This window comes from Sorex araneus, chromosome 2 (assembly GCF_027595985.1).
Source record: "Sorex araneus isolate mSorAra2 chromosome 2, mSorAra2.pri, whole genome shotgun sequence".
NCBI lineage: Eukaryota > Metazoa > Chordata > Mammalia > Eulipotyphla > Soricidae > Sorex > Sorex araneus.
In genome coordinates, this window is record NC_073303.1 from 44,458,466 (window position 1) to 44,472,615 (window position 14,150).

At 68.9% G+C, this 14,150-nt stretch overlaps 1 protein-coding gene across 3 annotated transcripts in view; it reads right to left on the bottom strand.

Annotated features, from left to right (window-relative positions):
- Positions 1 to 14,150, bottom strand: part of SEMA4D (semaphorin 4D) — a 70,588-nt gene that overhangs the window by 26,829 nt on the left and 29,609 nt on the right. Inside the window, exon 1 of one of the 3 annotated variants that reach the window (XM_055128685.1) lies at positions 11,816 to 11,869. The exons of the other annotated variants lie outside the window; for them this stretch is intronic. The gene's annotated coding sequence lies outside the window, so the exon portion shown is untranslated. Of the gene's footprint in view, positions 1 to 11,815; positions 11,870 to 14,150 lie in introns of those variants that run through there. 3 annotated transcript variants of the gene reach the window in all.

The window sequence follows — 14,150 nt, forward strand, 5'->3', positions numbered from 1 at the left end:
ATGTGGCCATTCCCAACCACGACCGCCACCGCATCCCTGCAAAGCCGCTCCCGCGAGCCTGTGAGCATCGCCCTCGAGTCCCTGAGCAAAAGTGCCCCGAATCTTCCAGAACTGACCTTGGTGAGAATCAAGGGTGCGAGGCGGCAAGGGAGAAAAGCAAGGCATCGGCGTGTCAAGGGGCAAATGATTTCCTGAAGAGATCACACAGTCACCCACTGCCTGGCAGCGGCTGAGAAAGACACCGAGAGCACTGGAGCAGGGAGCACTGGGTGAGACTCCCAGAGCACTGGAACAAGGAGCATCAATTGAGGCTCCAGAGCACCAGAGCAAGGAGCATCATTGTGAGACTCCCAGAGCACTGAGCAGGGAGCTGGGTGAGACTCCCAGAGCCCTGGAGCAGGCACTGCCAGGTGTCTGGGACCCCTGGGTGGTGTGGACGCAGCCCCCAAACACAGGGCTCCCCAAGTCCAGCCGTGTCACAGCAGACTCGGAAGAGCAGGCCGGGGCTCGGGGGCAGGGGGTCCTGGCGGGACCACGCGACACTCGGGGAATTGCACACCAGCGTGTCTGAGCTGGGGCGCCCTCGTGTTTCTCAGAGGCAGCTCGAATCAGGAGGGGCTCCCCGGGGACGCACCCCTCAGCACCCGCACAGCCCCGCACGCACAGAGCCCAGGGTTCCGGGCCCCTCAGCGTGTGCCATGCAGCAGCCCACGGTGCAGAGGAGACAGTGACTCACGGGCCGGGACACGCCACCCACTGTGCCACCTTGGGGTGCCTGTGCAGGTCCCTCTGCAGGCGAAACTCCTTCCTGAGTGTGAGTGGGGACTGCCCGGCCAGGCCCGGCCCCAGGACGCAGGGACCGTGTCTCGAACGGTGCCCCCGAACGAGCACAGGGGAAGCGGCCGCAGGAACAAGGGGCCTCTCGAAGCTGGTGCAGCCCAGGCCGTCGGCACATGCCCGGACCGGGGGGAGGCCGAGCCAGCTGCTGCCTGGCCTCGGGGGAAACAGGCGCTGGCTGTGGTCAGATGGGGGTGGCCACGCGGTCACCCCCGGTGCAGAGGCAGGAGTGGTGCAGGCCGCAGGTCTGAGCACTTGGGTGCGAGCACTCGGGCGCCAGCACCCCCGTCCACCTCTGAGCGAACCGTCGTCTCTGCTCTGTCCGAACCTCCTGGCCGGCCACGGCGCGGAGCAAAAATACCCTCCTGACCTCAGCCGACCCCGCGCTGGCCTGTCCTGGCCCCCACGGCCGACTTCTGCTTCTCGACAGGAAAACCCGGGCTATAATTAGTCACCAGCACTGAGGGGCAGGACGGGCTCCCCGCGATCACCAGCCCGCCCTGTGACCACGTCCCTGTAACTACCGTCCCTGCCTTATTACAAGGCAGCGGAGGGGTCACGCCGCGCAGACGTGGGGTCCAGGAGACACGCGGCCGCCCCACGCGTCAGGGCAGGAGCTGCGGGGCTCGGGCGCAGGCAGAGGCCCCGGGACGCGCTGGGCTGTCCGTGGGGGCCCGGCCCGGGTCTACAAACGGGACCCCTGACCTCCAGCATCTGTGTCCAGAACCTGCCCCTCCCGCCTGTGTGTCCCAGGGAAGTTCCCGGGCCTCTCTGGTGCCATGTGAAGCGCAGCCTCAGCCCGGCTCACTGTTCCCCGGGCCCCAGGAACCGGCAGCCCAGCAGGGCCGAGTCCGGCCCACCCACCGGCAGACGCAGAGCCTCCTCTCCGAAGCAGGGGTGGGCAATGGGGCCCCAGCTAGCAGTGCTCAGGCTACCTGGGGCTCTGTGACCAGGGCGCGCGCGCACACACACACACACACACACACACACACACACACACACACACACGGGTACATGCACACACACCCCTGCACCCCAGGACCTCGTGGCCTCCCCGATGCCCACGGGGCCCCCAGCTGGGGTTGCTCCCGGCGCTGCTGCCTGCAGGCGGCTCCGGAGCCGGCCCAGCTGCATGGGGACGAGGGGGGAGGGGGAACCCTGCGGAGCCCGGGACGGGCAGGGATGTTTTTCAGTCTTAAACCACGAGACTGCTGTCTCCGCGCTTCCGTTCAGCACCGCCTGGGGCCCCGGGGCCGGAATCCCCACGGGCAGGGCTCACCATGCAGACGGGCGCAGGCCCCCGGCCTCGCCCTCGGCAAGACCCCCGGCGCCCACCCTCCTCAGCAGGGCGTGCCGCATCCTCCCCTCAGACCCCCGCTTCAGGCCAGCCTGAGGGGCCACTGGGACCCCAGACCTGGGGCTCTGCCAGGCCAGTGCCAAGCAGCCACCGCAGAGACCGTGGCAGGGCCCGTGGCACAGGCCACGGGAGAGACCACGGCCCACGCCACAGCACGCTGGCTGTGTGAGCAGAGCCGCTTTGGCCTCACGGAGATGCCCGCCCCGGGGCCCACCTGGCAGTGCCAGACCCCTGCGACCCGTGCCCGCAGGCCGGGCCCACCTCCCAGAGCCACCGCCGAGCCCGGACACGCAAGCCCCGCACTCTTGCCCCCTCACCGGCCTCCGCAGGGCGCTCTTCCCGCCCAGAACCTTCCGGGCCTCTGAAGTGACGGGGAGCGAGTCAGCCCAACTCCCCGCTGCTGCAGGAGGGCCTCGAGGGGCGGGAATCCAGCGGCCCCCACGCCCCGCCAGCCCGAACCCCGGCACCGGCCAGCCTCCTGCCCAGGCCCAGCCCGACGGCCTCCAGCCGGTGGACAGTCCCGTCTGTCGGGGCTCCCCAGATGACTCAGGTGGCAGTGCGTCATGTTCATGGGGGAAACTCCGGGTCACAGCTAAGCCAGTGCCTGGGCCCACGCCTCGGCCCTCGGGGGCCGCAAACTTCTGAGGGGGCTTCAGAGCAGGGCGAGCCCCGTGCCCCCAGCAGGTGAGCCTCACACTACTGGGCCCCACCAGAGCACTGCCGGAGGAGTCCAGGCTCCCAGGGCCCCGGCCCAGGGCCAACAGAGGTAACGGTGACCCCCACCACCGGCTCAAGGCCTGGGGCATCGGGCTGCTGGGGGTGCGAGGACAGAGACCGAGCCCGCCAGAGAGAAGCAGCAAGCACAGGGCCGGGGTCTCTGCTCAACAGGGCCGGGTCCCCACCCGCCCGCACCCCCCGGGTCAGGCCCCACCCCGCTAGGCTGCCCCGGGGGTGCCCATCCATCACCAGGGCGGCCTGGGGGCCCCCAGCACCTGGGCAGCACGTGGGCAGCTGAGAAAGACAAAGGAGGAGGCGAGACGGGGCCGGCCACACGCCCTCTGCCCACTAGCTGGGGCGCTCGCGGGTGCGAGGGCGCAGAGCCCAGCCCGACCCTCCCAGAGACCCCTCCAGCCCCGCCTCTGGAGGGGCAGTGGGCAGGGTGGGCGCAGCCCCCCAAGTGCGGCCCCGCAGCCTCCAACAGCATGGCCAGGCCCCGCCCGCCGGGCAAGGCGGCCTCACCGGGCACTTCTGCTTTCCCCGCACAGGGCGCATGGCTACCAGCCCCCGGCCGCACTCCCTGAGCCTCCGCAGGGCCGCTGCCCCCCCACGGCCCCCAGACCCAGCCCGTCCTCGCCATGCACCCGGGGCCGCCACGGGCACACGTGCCAGCAGGGGCAGAGACAGGGACAGCAACAGCGCCCCCTCCGAGCCTCGCTCCGTGCCCTCACGGGGAGCCCTGCACCCGCCAGGACGGCGCCCGGCTCGCAGGCACCTACCTCGAACCCAGTGTGGGCCAGGCGCGGGCTGGCTCCTCGGCATATCTAGGACCCTGGGGGCCGGGCCCGCCCCTCGGTCGCCAGCCCCTGCCAGCGGAAGGGGCGGGGAGAAGAGAGCGGCGGGAGCCAGGAAGCCCAGGTGCTTCCCTCCCCCCTCAGCCACCCCGTCATCCTCAGGGGGGACAGAGGAGCCGCATCTGGGGGCGGCATCTGCCCGAGGGGTGGGGGCGAGGGAAGAAGTGACTCAGCGCCCAGACGAGGCCCAGATGGACCCTCCGGGCACTTAGCCACGGGCCAGCAACCAGCACCAGCATCTCCGCACGTCACCCCACAGGAACCCCCGAACCACACCAGTGCGGGCGGGCGAAGTGGGCGCAGCCCCCACGGGCCCCACAGCCCGCCTGCCTCAGGGCGCCAAGACAAGCCCCCCGCTCCCAACTGAGGACCCCGCCTGGGCGACTTCGGGTCAGCGGGCACAGCTGGGCCCGTGCAGGGGGAGCCAGCGCCTGCCCACAGCCCGGCTAGCCGCACCCTTCACTGTCAATCAGCAAGCAGACCGTTTAGTTGCTTATCTCGAGACTCCTATGAGCTGTGCTGAGAGGCTGGAGAGAATTACTGTCGGGAATAGCGCCGCTAGGGTTTCGCTCGGCGTCGGCGGAGTTCTGTGATGCAGTGAAGGGTCAGGTGCAGGTGAATCAGTGAAGGGGACTGGACCTGGGAACCTCACCGGGGAAAGGACCCAGAGAGCGACAGTGCCGCAGGGAGCACTGCCCACGCAGCCACCTGGTTCCTGAGCCCCGCTGGGAGGGGCCCGAGTGCAGAGCGTCACCGGGTTTGCCCAAAACAAACACCAGAGAGGAAGGTAACGGGGTGTCTGGGGGGGGCAGGAGATAGAAGCCCCCCCGCCAGGTCCCTCTCCCTGTGACCCCTCATCTACACCCGGCCACACGGCAGGACGGCAGGACGGATCCGCGCACACGCGGCGTGGCCAGAAGCTCAGGAGAGCCGCGCGGACACGAGGTCATGGGGCCACGGACAGGCGCGAGCAGCAGCCCCGTCAGGGGACACGGGTGATGGGGAGCCTTGACACCCGCGAGGGCCCGGCCTCAGAGCTTACACTGGGCGATAAACCAGAACGTCCTAGGACCCGAGTCCTGTGTGCGGGTTCCCAGACACACAGGGGGCTCCGGAGGGTGCCCTGGGCAGGAACGGCTCCTGCACTGCCGCCGTCACCCCGACTCGGAGCCTGCAGCACTGCACGGCCACTGTGGCAGCCGGCCGCGGGGCTCGTGTTCCCGAGTTTCCAGCAGGCACCAGCCAGGCCTGCACAGCCCAAGGCCAGGCCCAGCACTCCTGCCCCGGCGCTGCCAGGAAGAAGCCGGGCCCCTTCCTCGCACACGCACCCCACGGCAGCGGCAGGCTGGGGATGTGCGCTTGCAGGCTCGCTTGCTGGCGGGAGAAGCATGCGCTGGGGGCCAGGGGCAAGGCACCTGCCTCTCACGCGGCCGGCCGGGGTTCGATCCCCGCCTCCCAGGCACTGTCAGGCGTGATCCCTGAGCACCGCGGGCGTAATCCAAGGCCATGGCCAAGAGGGAAAGGAGGCGAGAAAGAAGGGAAGAGAGCACAGAAGTGAAGGGAAGAACACAGCTGCCCACACGGTCCCCGAGCCCCAGCAGGAGCGCACGCAGGGCACCGCCAGCCAAGGCCTCAGGGCAGGAGTGGAGGAAGGAAACGCACAAGCTCTAGTCTGGGGTGAGGGGGTTGGCTCGGCCGCCCAGACCCGCTCCTGGTCCTGCTCAGGGCCAGGCTGGGAAATCCCAAACCAGCCCTCACACAGACCTGCGACACGGATCACAGCAACAGCACGGGGGGTGGGGGGGCCGTCTGTCTGGCACGCGACTACCCGGGTGTGGTCCCCTGAGTGCCACAGGAGTAATTCCTGAGCACAAAAGCAGGCGTCAGCCCTGAGCACAGCCCAGTGCGGCCCGTACTCTGCCCTGCTCCACCCTCCCCCACAAACTTAATCGACCTATACCTAAGAACGTTCGCTGTTTGGGACCGGGCTCGTGGTGACCCGCGCCTGTCCCAGCGCTGTACTGGGGTCACGTGGGCTGGTCCAGGCAGGGGTCAAAGCTGCGCTCCCGCCCCGCAGCTCAGGCTCTGGTACCAAGCTTCCAGAGCTGGCGTAACAGGGTGAGCGAGACGCTCGGACCCTGGCACCAGCCCCCGGGGGCACACTGCCAGGACTGAGCCCTGAGCACCCCTGAGAGTGGCCCCCACACAAAACAAAACATAATAAGCTTCCAAAGCTGCCACCCGCCCTGCCCAGGGTCTCGAGGGTCACTGGTCACTGGTACTCCCAGGGCCTGGCCTGCCAAGAATAACCGAAGTATCCACGGGGGAGAGAAAGTTCTGGAAACATCGCCGCTGCGGGGAGGTGAGGAGTCTCAGGACCGTCGTCAGTGGTGTGCCCGGCCCACCAGGACCCTGCACAGTGGCCGAGGGGCAGCGGACAGGCTCCAGGGACAAACAGCGCCCCCCACAGAGCAGCCGCTGGGGCCCGTGAGCGCCTCAGCCCGCACCTTCCTGGGCAGCGGGTGCCGGGCAGCCCGCCGGGGAGCTCATCTCCCCAGCACTGCGGCCAGGACCCACCGTCCCGGGACCGACTCCGTGAGGCGGGCTGCGCCGGGACAGGTGCGGACAGCGCGGAGACACAGGAGCACTGGGGTGGGGTCTTCACGCGGGCCCGCGCCGCCCCAGGCCACCTCCCGCCCGCCTCTGCAGGTGAACTGGCTGGCCAGGTGCCGCGCGGCAGAGCTGGGCCCGGGGCCGGGGTGCGGCTGGGCGGGGCGCCCTCAGATCTGATCGGAACTCCCCGGACTGTCGGACTGTCGTTTCCACAAGTCAGCAGTTTCCCGCGTCCCCGCGGCCTCCCGCCCGCCCCTCCCCACGCACAGCGGCTGGCCTGGGCCCAGCCCCGGGGCCCACCTCTGGCCCGGGCAGCATCAGTGCTCCGGGACCTGCCCGTTAGGTGCAGAAACGGTGTCCGAGACGCAGGGGGATGAGCTGAGTCTCCACACGGGCCACAGGAACCCCCACCCCCGGGCCGGGCGGGAGCCAGGCTGGGCAGGGCAGGGCATGCTGCCCCTCGGGAGGTCACCATGCCCGCCGCCCGAGTCCCCCCAGGCGTCCACACGCAGCTGCGGGCCGGCGCACACGGCATTCACTGCAGCTGGAAGAGCAACACCAGTGGGCACGGGGGGTATGTGTGGCCCGGACAACGGGGGCCCCCACGGTCTTCTAGAACCTTCTGTCCTGCCAACTCAGTGCACCCCCCAGCGCTGGCCCAGCCACCGGGGCGCCCTGAGGACAAGCCTGCCATGCTCACACCCTTCCAGGAGTCCCGTCTCCGCGGGCCCCTTGGCGGGAGAGCAGGGTCACCACAGACTCCCACCCTCCTCTGCCAGTCCCACAGGGCTCACCAGGGGTCAGAGGTCGCGGTCGCTGGGAAGAACCTGGTCCCTGGAAATTTCCAGAAGAGAATGCAAGAGCAGAAAGACTCCGGCCACCCTCTGGGGAAGGTTCCCCTCCCCCGAGATTCCACCGGGTCCAGGCCAGCACCCTCCAGAGACCCGATAGGATAGTGTATGATCATGCATGATGCCATGTGTGTGTGTGAAGGTGTGTGAGTGTGATTTCCACTCCTAGGCCTCTACTGAAAGGCACACAGGGACATCAGTGGTACCTCTGGCCTGGTGTGGGACCGTTTCTGTCTTGGGGCGGGGGGGGGGTGGCAAAGCCAGCAGTGCTCCGGAGTTACTGCTGGCTCTGCACTCCGGGATCACTCCCGGCAGGCTCAGCAGACCATAGGGATGCGGGGATCGGGCCCAGGTCGGCCACGCAGAAGGCAAGTGCCCCACTGCACCATCACTCCGGCCCCCGAGGCGTGACTGTTCAGGAAGTTTGCTCCCATCTTCCTTCACTTCCCTCTGGTGCCCTGCTGGGAACTGGCAGCAGAGACAGCGCCCGGCCGGCCGCCCCTCTGCAGAGCTGCGCCCCCCGCCCCTGGCAGCAGGGACAGTGCCCCGGCCGGCCGCCCCTCTGCAGAGCCGCCCCCCCCCCCGCCCCCGGCAGCAGAGGGGAAATGCTGCCGGCCGCCCCGAACCCACACTCTAAAAATGGCCACAGAGAACGAAGCCGCCGGCCCGCGGACGGACCCGCAGGCCACACGAGGCGTCTAGAAAGTCCCCCTGCGCTGCGGGGCGGGGGGAGAGGCCAGAGTGAGAGGTGTGGGTCTGCACAGACCGCCCACGCCCGGGCCCCTCCGCCGCCCAGGGCCGTCTCAGTTCCTCTGAGCAAGCCTGTGTGGTTGTCATCCAGCCTGGCCCCTGTGCCCCCCTGCGCCCCCAGGCCAGGCCCCAGGACCAACGCGGCTGCCTGCCGAGAGCCCCGGGCCGAGCCCTGAGCTGTGCCGTGGAGGCGCGTTCCCGGGAGGCCCGAGTGCTCGCTCTCACGTGCGCTCCCGAGGCCCAGCCCAGCCGCGTCTCACTGGGACCACCCAGGGCCTAGCCTTGCCCAGCACACACCCGGCCGGAGGCCCGCCCAGCTGCTGCCCGTGTCCTGCAGGGGTCCCTGGGGGAGCTGGTGCCCCCAGCGCCTCTGCTGCCCCGAATGGTGTCACTGCGCGAAGCAGGTGGCCCGGCCCTGGCACGCTGCCCTGCACCAGCCCAGGATGCGGCCCTGCAGGCGGCTCTGCACCAGCTGTGCACGCCTCGAGGGACAGCCACCACCCGGCGGTGCTCGTGGGGCCCCTGAGCACGGCCCACGGCCCAGGGTCTGACTGCGGGGTGAACTCGCCACGAACTCAGGGGCTTCGCACGACGCGAGTGCGGGGCCGGAAGGACAGTGAGTGGGGAGACCGTCTGCCTGGCACGTGGCCGATGCAGGCTTGATCCCCGGCACAGATGGTCCTCCCAGCACCACGGAGTGATCCCTGAGTGCGAGGCAGGAGTCGGCCGAGAGCAGGACGGGCGTGGCTGAGGCCGAGCCCTGGGCCGGGGGGCTGCTCCCGAGAGGCAGCTGCCTCCTCCCACAGCGGCGAGGGTGCTGGGACGGCTGCTCGGCTCCCGGAACAGGGGCTCAAACCTGCCTGCTCGAAACTCTTCCCTGCACCCCGAGAGGCGCGTGGGCGGGCGCGGGCAGGGACAGCGTGACGCACCCCCGGGCCGGACAGAGTCCCTGGCAGTGCCCGTGAGCCCGGTTCTGAGGGCCATGGTCTCGGGGCGCCGCGCTCCTGGGCTCGTGGCCCAGTGCTCCCCAAGCAGAGCTGGGGAAGGAGGAACCTCGCCAACAGGCCCCTTCGGGACAGGCGGTGACCGAGACGGGCGGGCTCTGGCCCAGCCCTGCACCACCCCGCCCACTGCAGCCCGAGACCCGCACCCACACCGGGTCTGTCCAGGTGCACATCCTCCAGGGCACCCATGCCTGGACGGGAGGCCCGAGCACTAGTCGGGGGCCTGTTGACAGAGTCAGCAGCGTGGCCCCAGGCCTGGCGCTGCTCAGAGCACCTGCCAGCCCCCTCAGGGCACCACAGCTGCACAGTGCTGAGCCTGCAAAGACCCGATTCCGGGTCACCCGCCACCCCCGCGTGCTGACCGCCTGCTGCTGGGGTCACTGCCCACAAGTCACCTCCGCTGCTAAAGCGGTCGAACCGGCCCCACGCTCCTTTCCTCCGCGTCACCAGGGCGGCTGGGGCCACCCCAGGGCCCTGGGCCCGGCCTAGACAGAGCCACAGGGTCCCTGCCCCCACAGCGGCCGCATGCCTCTCCCCTGCCTGCGGGCTCCCTCCCCTAGACCTGGAGGCGCTGGGCCCTCATCACCCACTGACCACGGCAGCCGTGTCACTCGGCCTCCCTGCACCCCTGCACTGCCAACGCCAGCCCAGGCACAGACAATGCCCTCTTGACTTTTCCCACAAAGGCACCTGGCACGGAATGCGCCCACTGACATACAGGGTGGGGAGAGCAGGGCAGGGGGGACATCGCCCAGACGGGCCACGGGCAGGGGAGGTAGCCCTCGGGGGCAGCTGGGGTGGGGAAGCGGGCAGGGTCAGGACAGGGTCCACGATAACTCCGAGAGAGGGAAGTGGCCCGGGCGCTGAAAGGAAGTGGCATGCACGACAGACTTTCAGCAGCAGGGCTGCAAACCACAGCACCAAAAGAGGACAAGGGAAGGAAGAAACCGAGTGTCTGCCCAGAGGCAGCCGGGGCGGGAGGAAACCGGGCCCCTGAGAGGGACGGGTGCCGGAGCCCAGCCTGAAATCCACGGTCAGCAACCTTGTGACTCTGGGGTACCTGGGGATGACATTAAGAAAGGGGGGGTCTCACAGCGGGTAGGGCGTTTGCCTTGCACGCGGCTGACCCAGGTTCGAATCCCAGCATCCCATATGGTCCCCTGAGCACCGCCAGGGGTAATTCCTGAGTGCATGAGCCAGGAATGACCCCTGTGCATTGCCGGGTGTGACCCAAAAAGAAAAAAAAAAAAAGAAAGGGGGGGTCTGAACTTGGGGTGGCTCTGGTGCCTGGGCGGGGTGGGGGTGGGGCGGGCCTGGGGCTGCGGGAATGCGGGCTGAATGGGAATGCCAGCGGGGCGCCAATTAGGAAGCCCTTTCCCGGGCCGGGGGCCACCAGCCATTCACATGCAAATCCGCCCGGCGAGGCTCCCTGCTCCCCATTCACAGGGCCGGGAAACTGGCTGAAAAGGCGCCCCTGGGCCCGGCCCTCATTTCTCCTCCAAGACTCACTTTTGGGGGGGCTCTTGGGGTGCTCCTGCTCCCCCACCAAGACACACTCTCCGCAATCCTCTGGCCCCTCCCCCCTGGCCGCGCCTGGCACCAGCTCCTGGACCAGGCCTGTCCCCCGGGTCCACTCCTGACCCCAGGCCTGTGCCTGGCCAAATTCGGGTAACGTGTTCCTGGGGCCAGGTTCTTCTGAACTCCACATCAGGACGGGGGGCCGCCGGGGCCAGGATCTGGCGAGGACCCAGGCTGCACTTAGGGGCAGACGCCCAAACGCAGGCGCCAAACGCCCGCTATTCGGAAAGGCCCCCTGGCACTGCCCCCAGAAACACGCCCCCCTCGGGGAGCACCCAGAAACACGCCCCCCTCAGGGAGCACCCAGAAAGTGCGGCCAACCCCCACCGGGATCACCCGCCCACGCAGACAGAAGCAGGAGTCCCTGGGGCCGGGCCACACTGCCACCCCAGTGCTCCCGGCCTCAGGCCAGCCCCCAGGTTCTGAGTGCCAATCTCTGCCCAGCCTGCACGCGCTCACCGGCAGACAGCTGACCTCAGGGACAGGCCCTCGGGACAGGACCGCCCGGGGAGAGACGATGCTGCCTGCTGCTGCTTGGGGCCCCGCTCACGGTGAGAGCTGGGTGAGAGCTGGCAGGGCTGGGCGCCCCCCACCCCCACCCCCTACACCCAGAGCCCCAGAGCACAGTGCTAGCTGTGACGTCAGCGTTCTGGGAACAGTGGTTTCCAGAGGCTCAATCGCTTTTTCTGGAAAAAGAAAAACCCATATCATCTACTTTTTGAGAGAGGACAGAGAGAGAGGGAGAGAGAGAAGGGGAGAGAGAGGGAGAGAGAAGGAGAGAGAGAGGGAGGGAGAGGGAGGGAGAGGGAGGGGGAAGAGAGGGAGGCAGGGAGAGAGGGACGAGGGGAGAGAGAGGGGCTGGGGAGATAGTGCAGCTTGAGATGGCTGACCCTGGTTCCATCCCCGGCACCCACCCCATCTGACCTCCATGCCCTGCCTGAGCACAAAGCCTGGAGTCAGCCCTGAGCACCGCGAGGTGTGGCCCTAAAATTAAATAAATAAAAATAAAAGGGGGCAGTGAGGAAGGTGGAGGGGGGTGTTGGGCGGACAGGGGGAGGATGAAGGGGAAGACAGAGGGTACAAGGAGGACGGAGGGGATGGGAGGATGGAGGGAGGGTGGAGGGAGGATGGGGAGCTGGAGGGAGGCTGGAGGGAGGATGGGGAGCTGGAGGGGAGGCTGGAGGGAGGCTGGAGGGAGGACGGGGAGCTGGAGGGGGCGGCAAGAGCGCGTGTGTGGCCCCAGGACCCGCTCACCTCTCCAGGCTGCTCTCCCAGCGCCCCTGGCCACCACGAGGAGGACGACGCGGGACTTGGTGTGACCCGGCGCCCAGCCTGGGGACTCTGCCGCCTGGGGCACCCGTCCCGACACGTGGAGGCGGCGGGGGTGGGCACAGGGACGGGCGGTGGGCAGCTGGGCCCACTTGAGCTGAGACAAGGCTCTGTTCAGCCGTGGGACAAGGGCCCGCAGTGAGGCCCGGGGCCGTGGGACAAGCTGGCCCCATTCTCGGCCTGAATGCAGGCTGTGTGCGTGGCCCTGTGTGGGCTCATTCAGCCCCGCGGGGCAGGGGCGGGCACTGGGGTGTGGACCTGAGGGTCCCTGGGTGCTCCCGTGGCCCGCCCTCGGGTCTGCCCCCCACAGAGCGCAGGGCCCAGGGAGGCCTCTCGGACCCCTGACATCCGTGTCCAGTGTCGGAATGCAGCACTGGGACGAGGGAGGTCACCAGGGTGGTGACAGGCACGGGGGCATTGCTGCCCACCCACAGTGCAGGCGCGAGCACTGAAGGCGGCCAGGAGCACCTCTGCCACCCAGGCCCTCCCCAGGGACCTCGGTAACGCTGGGGCGGCCACGGGGCACCCACCGGGCTCACCAGCCCACGGACCTGCAGGGGACCCGGGGGTCGGCTCGCAGCCATGTGAGCGTGAGACGGGGGTGGCAGCCAGCAGGGAGTCACCTGCGTCCCGCCCCCCCCCCCAGACCTCAGCTGGAGCCCCCTGCAGCCACCCCCGAGATCCCCGAGGGCCCCAGCCTTCCGAGGCTCCGGGCAGTTCCATGCCACGAAGTAGGGGCGTGCGCGGGGCCACGCGGGGCCTGGGGCCACCCAGGGAGCTGCCCGAGTTGGCAGTGGGGGGTGCCCGGCAGCCTCGCGTGGACGCACCCTGTGATGTGCCCAGCAGGAAGTGGGACAGACACGCGGGCTTGCTGGCAGTTCCCACCTCGCCCCGCGTGGAATCCCCTGAGAGCCCTGGGGCCGGGCCCTGTGTGCCGCCCTGGACCGCCAGCGCCTGGGCCGGGCCCTGAGGGGTCTCCGAGCCGGCAGAGCAGGGGCAGAGCCGCCGAGCAGGCTGAGTGGGTGCGTGTCGGGGGGCACTGCCCAGCTGACTAGGTGTCGGTGACAAGGCGCCGAGCCCCCACCGGGACAGCAGCGGCTGGAGCGGGACCCCGGGCACTGGGGCGGGCAGCACCGGACTGGCCTGGGCAGGGCATTTGGGGCCTTCCAGGGGCCCAGGCCACTGTCACCTGGCCAGGGACGGAGCTGGGTCGCGACACCAGAGAGAACCTAAGTCCGTTCCAGGGGACCCGAGATGCTGGCTTGACTCAGCCACGAGGCACGAGGCCAGGCCGGGCTAAAGGTCCCGGGGTGACGAACCCACAGCATCTCTATAACCCGGACACACTCAGGATCCACAGGTTCGCACTCTGGCACCCACCCCTGGTGGTGCTCAGGACTGAGTCTTGGCTCTGCACTGGGGATCACTTCTCACGGACTCGGGACCACATGGGATGCCGGAGAAGGAACCGGGCTGGCCACGGCAGGCGGTGCCCCACCCGCGGGGCTGCCTCGCGAGCCCCTGTAATCTTAAAGTCCCCGCGAGGTCTCAGCACTCTCCAGCGCAAGCTGTCTCTGGGGTCTCTCTCTCTCTCTCCCGAGTGATTTCCACGTCTGCGGGGAGGGGCTGGTTGCTGGCCCGGGTCCCTAAGGCGCCAACAGGAACGATGCGGGCACAGCAGAGACAGAGCACGCAGTTTGCCGCCACACGGCCGGAGCGGGCGGGAGGGAGGGACAGGCACCGAGTGATCTCTCGATGCACGAAACGAAGAAACCTGGTCAGGGAACAGTAGCCAAAGGCGACAGGAGCGAGACCTGGTCACGGTAACCGGGCCTCCCAGGGTGGGGGCGAGGGGGACACTGGTGGGGGGGCAGGTGGGGAACACGGGACCCCCGGCCCTGTCACTGACAGTGCTGGACCTGAAGGAAACCGACTCGAGAAACCTGGAGAATGACCAAAGGAGGACGCGCTCAGAGGCACTACTCAAGGCGGGACACGCGACAAGGACGGAAACGTGGCCAGTACAGCCCGTCTGCAGCGGGGCCCGGCCAGGAGGAACCGAGGGCGCCGAGATGCAGACTCTGGCCCTTCCCAAGCAGGAAGCCCTTCTTGGCGAAGGAACCTGAAGACCACCACAGCCCACCGCTCCGGGCCCCAGGGCCACCCTGGTTCGTGGCAAAAAGCAGAAGCACCTATTTCTGTCTGGAGGCCCCCCGGCAGGGCGCGGGGGCCACACGCTCCCGCACACGCACCTGCTCAC